The sequence below is a fragment of the Triticum dicoccoides genome, chromosome 1A (assembly GCF_002162155.2).
Source record: "Triticum dicoccoides isolate Atlit2015 ecotype Zavitan chromosome 1A, WEW_v2.0, whole genome shotgun sequence".
NCBI classification, from domain to species: Eukaryota; Viridiplantae; Streptophyta; class Magnoliopsida; order Poales; family Poaceae; genus Triticum; species Triticum dicoccoides.
Genome location: NC_041380.1, coordinates 443,419,060 through 443,425,992, shown reverse-complemented (window position 1 = coordinate 443,425,992; position 6,933 = coordinate 443,419,060). Strand labels below are relative to the sequence as shown.

Below are 6,933 nucleotides of genomic sequence, written 5' to 3'. Positions count from 1 at the left end.
ATGGGTACCTGATTACACGCCCGCGGGCAAAATTCAACTCAGTACTGAATAAAGGACAAAGAAAACATGTATTTGATCTCTAAGAATAACTGACCAAGGCTTGAACTGTTGCAGGCATTGAATTTCACAGCCGCAATCAGGTTCCTGCAATCAGTTTCCAAAATGATCCTTCCAATCCCCCTCTGCTCGGCTAAAAACAGCGCCTTTTGACCGTGAATGCTTCGGCATGCATAGCTTGACTCTGCTGTCCAGAAGCGGCAAAGTCACCTTCATGATCACAAGCTTCTACACCCTACCCTCCTTCAGAAGTGCTTTTTGAGTAAGCTCCATTAGAACTAATCATCAGTCAATCCTCTGGAGGGGGGCTCCATTTCTGGCTAGTGCTTGGGGCGGCAGGTTCCTGTGTATTAACTTGGCTTTTCCATTCAGTAGCATGCTGCCTCACAAGAAACTGAAACTCCTCTGTCAGCTTGCGTTTTTAGTCGGAACCACGTTCAACATTGAAATAAACAAACAGTACTGCTGTAAAACAACACCAAGAGTTAGCTCTTTCACCTTGTTAGACAATCCCATGAATCCAAGTATAGTATTATATCAAATCCAGAAGAGTGATGATAAATATACTTATGTATGAGACAAAAAAGATACAAACCTCTTTCCTCTCAAATCCCGTTAAATGCAACACTTGTAAATGTGAAAACCCCATATAATTAATGGAGAGTGATGAAACACATGTATTCCTGTGAATAAAACAAAATTAATTTACTTTAGTCTATAAATTATCCTACTCTATTTTACTGGACAATCTTATATCCTACATTATTATTTTTTCAGGGAATAAAAAGATCCAATAAGATGTTAAACAGTGCCCATACAAAAGTGTGTGAAACAATTAGCTGAACATGGGTCACCGCCTCACCGGTCTTAATTCAGTAGGGTTTGCTTGAGATTCTTCTCACGTCCATATGCAGGACATAGGGATACATGATGTATTGTTGCTACGTTTCCCAAAACAGAAGCATGTGAAAGCAAGCTACATGCATACTCTTGTTAGGATTTTTTAGATAATGGTGCAGAGCAGGCACACCAATAAAAAAATGTAATCCCTCTAATGCCTAGCATAGTATCATAGCAGCCAAAAAGGAAATCTTTCTAATGCATATGATCAAAATAAACTGAAGAATAAGCACAGGGTTATCATGTCCAATAAATCTGCATCTTTACAAAGTCTTCACCTACTTTTTCCCAAGGAGATCCAGAATCCAGGGAATCAAGCAACATCCACATGTGTGATGCAATACTTTCTCCTCAATGCCAAAGTGTCATCGACGTTGGCTAGAGGACAAGAGGATGACGGCGCGCTGAAGGAGCATCTGAACGGTCCAACAACCTTCATGTGTGCACATCGTGAGGAACCTTAGAAAATCAAGGAATAATCTTATATTAGATCACATCCATGCCTTTTTAAGTAAGGGTCCACATGATCAAGGGCTTGATGTTTTGCTTTATTTTGAGAATTTCTAGGTTATATATTAGTCCCAATGAGACAACGATTCACAGCTCAGGCTAGCATATAGGAATCAGAGTGATTGACATTGACACCCACAGATGGGGTATAGGTGGAGATGAATCTATGATACTTATACTGCAACCAAATCCAGTGCCATGCTATTTATTTTTGTGTAACTTGGACAATGTGGAGGAAAAGCACAGCCTTGGGCATCAGACATATCATTATAATCATGAACAAAATAGCAACCTAATTGGTATGATAAAAAGAAACAAATTTGTAGGAGAATCCAAATCATGATTCAAACGTGCAGTAGAACACTTCTTGCCTGATAGTTTTCTGCCTTTCCCTGGCTCCTGTTCTCTTATGTGGTCTATAGCCAATCTCTTCGTGCCTCCTGCGGTTGGGCAGAGAAAATTGTGATGTGAGATCACAGAAAGTGCTAATACTGTGATTTGATAGATCAGGCTAAGTAGGTGTGAGGAACAACAGGTGTGAGAGACAGCCTAGCGAACTGATTAACGGTCGGCGGCGACACTGACGACGATCTGACCCTAGCTTTGTTCAGACGGTTTGGAGGTACTCGGGGAGCAGCGCATACCTGAAGGGGCGGCCGTGGAGTGCGTCGATGGAGAAGAATGTGTAGCATGTGGCGCTGCCGCCGGCGAGTATAAGCAACGCGTAGCTCGCGGTGCACTTGCAGCTGTCGGCGTCTGAGCAGATGCGGGAGGGGGGTCGGAGGAGACGACAATGATGAGATTGGGAGGGGGCGGAGGAGACGGGAAAGGGGCGGCGAAGGGGAGGTCGTGGTGGTAGTGGCTGCGGCAGCAGAAGGCATCCGAGGCATTGGGGTGGATGGCGGCGGCAGCGGCCAGCACGGCATATCGGAGTTCCATTGGCGGAGGATGGATCTGGATGGGCCTGGAATGGAGAGCCCAAGGATTTTTCTCGAAAGAATACGAAGAGGGTGGCGGGCGTGGTTTTGCAAAAGTGTCAAAGCTCCCACCGGATGCGTTAGATACAGATCAGACGGTCGAAATCGCTAGATGGCGGGCACACCATCACCACCAAGTGGGTCTTTTATAGGAGTAGAGATATAATGTCTCACAACCACCATTAATTCACACATATATACACACATGTATATATATACAATTAGCTAGCTATATACAATTTCTCCTAATTGGTGCCTTTGGAGCCAGTGGCATTAGCCTAATTGGTGCCTTCGGAGCACGATGACAATTGGAAGTGGTTCATGGGGGTGGTAGCGGGTAATAGTATTCTCCATTGGGATCTATGACCTGGTCGAGCAAAAATCCCGCTATTTCCTCTTGAATTACTTCTATGCGCTCCTCTGCTAGGAGCTGCTCCCGCACCTCTCTAAACTGTTAAGAAGGAGATCAATATGCATGTGTATTAGTTGTGTGACTAGATATCGATAATGGTGTAAAAATTATGAATAGTGTTCTGACAAACGTACCCAGTCCTGTCTTTGAGATCTGCTCCTTTCAGACGCCATCATGCGAATGTTCTCGCAAGCGTAGTATGCACATAGATTATTCCCCGGCGCCGGCTTCAGGGCCTTTACGAGAATGGAATTTGATCAAATAATAATTAATCAAGCATGATAATTAAAGAGACGGCAGCTAGCTAGCTAGTACTACTTAATTACTTACCTTGGGTCGATACCATTTCAGCTTCCGTTTCCATTGGCCTGGAGTGACGCTGATGAACTTTACCCAAGCCCTGCCCGCCGACAAAGAAAATGAATAAAGGGGTTATTAAATAGTTCATATCAGGAAATGACGAACTAAATAGGCCGAGATATAGTTAATAATGATTGAAATTACCTGTTGACTATCCCAAACAAGATGGTGTAGTCACTTTCTTTTTTAAGTAGTGAGTCCAGTATTTCAACTGTTCCTTCATCAACTTTAATGATTAACAAGATCGACTGAAATCTGCATGCACACACTTTTGCATGTCTTAATTAAGCGGGCATATGTAAGCAAAAACATGTAGCTAGCTAGTAGGCAAAAACAGAATTTGTAGTACAAGACAGTGTGACTCACTCGAAGTTGTAAGTAAGTAGTATATCTTCATTGGTATTGAGGCGCTTGAAGAACTCTAGCATGCTTTCCTCTACACTTTTTTCATAATATGCATCTAATTTCCATGTGTATTCATTAATGGTATTTGGGTCAATGAACCCAATGCCATAGCGTCCACCTTTTTTCATTTCATACATCTTCATCCTGCATAATACCACAGAAAAGAATATAATGAGGATAATTACAGGTAATGATTGATCAAAATGATCACTACATCTAGCTTGAGACTTAAATTACAGAAAGAAATCACTTACAGACAATAGCAACTGACGATAGATTTGTCGAGTGCGTCTTGATTGTATAACTGAAATAGTTATGAATACTCAACGGACACATGTTTCTCATGGAAGTAATGATCCTTCTTGACATTCACCATGAGGGACTCTCGATTGGAAATCTTGGTAATGTTCATGTACCATTGATGTAATTCATACATTCTCGTTGGGAGCTTCTTGACCTCGTCTGGCTCGACCAAAGGTTGGCCCCAGACATATTTCCGTTTTATTTCCTCCTCTCTTAGCGGAGACATGGGCTCGATATCGAGGAGTTGTCCAACAGTGATCTTGAGCATTTCAGCCTGCCTTATATGCTCCTCGGTTATTACCACATCGCCTAGCTCGGGAATGTAAACGGTTTGCCCACAATAATATTGGGCGCGCCTACTCTCATGTGTTGTTGGCACAACAAGCGGGGGGATTGATTGCGGCCGCCTGTTCTCCCAGCTGGGGAACAATTTTACCGCATTTTTTGCCAGCTGATTTGCTCGAGCTCGAGCTCGCCTCTTTCTGTAGACGTGCTCAATTTAACTTCCTGAGGTGGTGCTCATAGTCTGTGTCAACGGGCTTGGGAGCTGGTGGTCTAGCCATACGAATGAAGTGGTCAATCTTTTCCTCATGCACTTTCTCCCTTGGCGGCGGTGGCAGTTTTGGTGCAAAATGGGCTTCCACCTCGGCCTTTGATATGGCTGCGTTTTCCTCCTCGGACTTGTCGTAAGGCCTCTACGGAAGAGGCGCGAGGCTGCTTGGACCATATTGAAATCGCTTGCCTCCGCCTGTACCTCCCGTCCTACCTCGACTTGTACCACTACGCACCATAGATGCGGCGGCTCTCTTCCGTGATTGCTGAGGCGGCGGAGACGACTGACGTGGCTGAGTTGGACGAGGAGGAGTGGCCTAAAGTTGTGCCGGACTTGGAGGAGGAGTGGCCTGAAGTTGTGCCGGACTTGGAGGAGGAGTGGTCTGACGCTGTGTCGGACTTGGAGGAGGAGTGGCCTGACGCTTTGCCGGACTTGGAGGAGGAGGAGTGGCCTGACGCGTTGGTGGACTTAGAAGAGCGGGAGTCTGCTGACTCGGTGGTGGACTTCGACGAGGAGTTGGCTAACGCGGTGTCTGTGGCCTTCAAAAGATGATGCAATCCTTTCTCCATAGGATGATACGATGTTTGGCCTCTCCCAGCGTGTGCTCCTCGTCACCTCCAGGAATGTCAAGCTCTAGCCCCGAATATTGGTCCACTACCTCATCAACCAAGACACGAGCATAGCCTGTTGGAATCGGGTTGCAATGGAAGGTTGCCTCGGGGGGATTTGTAAAAGCAACGGTGTCCGCCACCTTCATGGATATGTTCTTCATTTTGAAGTGTAGCTCGCAGTTAGTGTTCTCCATGATGTCATCCATGGGGTATCTATCCAGCATTGCGTCGCCCAGGGCGGAACCCACGCTGCTTCTCGGCATGGATGGGATGGTGCTATCCAATGTTGGATCATCCACTAGCTGCTGCAGCTGCTGAACCCCCTTTGCTGGTTAAGTGAGTCGATCTGCTCCTGCTGCCCGCTGGAATTTGACTGCCAAGTCCACGTGCGCTGATTCTAGGCCTTGAAGGCGTTCATAGTCCAGCTTCCTCTGCTCCTCCTCCATCTCCCTCTTCTTCTCCTCCGCAATCTTCTTTCTCGCACGGGTTCTATAGTCGGTGTTCCAGTCCGAAAACCCCTCATACCATGGAATAACACCCTTGCCTCATGTTCTTCCTGGGTGTTCAGGATTTCCCAGGGCACGCGTAAGCTCGTCGTTCTCTCTGTTGTGCTGGAACACCCCCGATCGAGCCTCTTCTATTACAACAAGTAGCTTATCTTCGGCTCCATTCAGACATGCCTTCTTCGAAACTTTGCCTGTCTTCGGGTCCAACTCCCCCCCCCCATGCGCATAGAACCAAGTCCTGCACCTGGGGGTCCAGCTCAATGTTTCTAGAGTGACACCTGCATCCTCCATCTCTTTCTCAGACTTAGCCCACTTAGGCATTGCCACCACGTAGCCACCTGGCCATAGCTTATGGAACTTATCTTTTTTTTCAGCATTGGCCTTGTTTATTCTCGACTGTTCCTTAGATAATTCCGAATCCTTGAATTTCATGAAATCGTCCCAATGAGCACTTTGCTTCTCTAGTGTTCCCTTGAATACTGGAGTCTTCCTTCCTCCCTTGACGTACTTGTCCCATACACGATTCTTGTGGTTGTTGAATGCAACCGCCATCTTCCTAAGAGCAGCGTACTTGACTTTCTCCACATCTGCATCTGTGAAATGATCTGGTAGGGTGAAATGTTCCATGAGAGTGTCCCAAATCAGAACTTTTTGTCTGTCGTCGACAAAAGTAAGATCTGGACGTGGCTTTGTTGGCTCTCTCCATTCTTGAAGGGAGCTCGGGAGTTGGTCCTTCACAAGAACTCCGCACTGACGAATGAACTTGTTAGCAATATTCTTAGGCACTAACGGTTCGCCATTAGTTTTGATGGCCTCGATATTGTACTTTATGCCCTCCTTCAACTTTTTGTTCGGGCCTCGTTTCCTGCTGCCTGAAGATTTGCTCGATACGGATGGCTGAAAGAAGAAAGATCGATTCGTTAATATATCTTCAAGTCATTTAAAATATGTGATGATCACCAGATGCCTGCTTATATAAATATACCTCGCCGGTCTTTGTTGTTTCAAGATCAACATTTTCTTCGTCATCAATATCGTAATCATTGTTCATGACTTCATCAATTCGGTTGTCGCGATCGAATATCAAATCACCCTCCCCGGTGTTGTTTAAATATCCGGAGCCGTCATAATCTTCTTCATTCTGATCATCATCTGGCCCGCGAGGATGGCATATGATATCGAACAGGGTCTCTTCTCCCTCTCTGCCGGTATTGTCCGCCATAGCTTTTATTTAACTAATCCAAAAGAAATATAGAACAATTTAGTATTCAAATTACAATGCATGGATGCAATCAATTAATAAGGAAAAACTGAATCAATCATAGTACATAATAAGCAT

The 6,933-nt window shown here is 45.2% G+C and overlaps 1 long non-coding RNA gene across 1 annotated transcript; it reads right to left on the bottom strand.

Annotated features, from left to right (window-relative positions):
• Positions 1-370: 370 nt before the first annotated feature.
• On the bottom strand, positions 371-1,626 carry LOC119300063. Its single transcript, XR_005146382.1, has 3 exons — positions 1,240-1,626; positions 653-740; positions 371-522 (listed from the first exon to the last, which is right to left on the bottom strand). It is a non-coding gene; the product is annotated as an uncharacterized LOC119300063 (long non-coding RNA).
• Between the last annotated feature and the right edge of the window lie 5,307 nt (positions 1,627-6,933).